The sequence below is a fragment of the Apaloderma vittatum genome, unplaced genomic scaffold, assembly GCF_000703405.1.
Source record: "Apaloderma vittatum isolate BGI_N311 unplaced genomic scaffold, ASM70340v1 scaffold14787, whole genome shotgun sequence".
NCBI classification, from domain to species: domain Eukaryota; kingdom Metazoa; phylum Chordata; class Aves; order Trogoniformes; family Trogonidae; genus Apaloderma; species Apaloderma vittatum.
In genome coordinates, this window is record NW_009726863.1 from 6,844 (window position 1) to 7,402 (window position 559).

Below are 559 nucleotides of genomic sequence, written 5' to 3' on the forward strand. Positions count from 1 at the left end.
GGGGGAGCAGCAGCGAGGGCATAGGGCAAAGGGCTGTTTTTGCAGACAGGTTGAGCTGGGCCGGGCTGGATCAGTCGTGTTTCTCCTGAGACAAACCTGAGGAGGAGAGGACTGCGCTGAGGGGCAGCATGGAGGATATCTTGCCTTTGGTTGTGAGGGTCCTCAGGTCCCCTACTCCAGGGGACACAGTCACTCAGTGCCCGGCACACCCGCACGGCAAGGTGCCTGCTGTGGGCAGGGAACAGTGTCACAAGCACCCGGTGAGGAGCAGTAGAGGGGCACAGGTTGCTCCATCTGCTCCCACGTCTGAAGGTGACATCCACGCGTGGTTGCACCAGAGCATCTGCAAGGACGTTGCCAGCAGCGCAAGCCCAGGGGAGCGCAGGTGACCCTTATGGCTTTCACAGCTCACCAGCTCCTGGGGAGCGTGTTGCACCCAGCCCTGACTCATCCCAGTGCCCGATCCCCCTTTCTGAGCCTTCGTTTGGCCAGCTCCTGGCTCCTGTAAAAGGGCAGATGTGTCTGTGCCAGGACCACATCCGTCACCACTAACGAGACT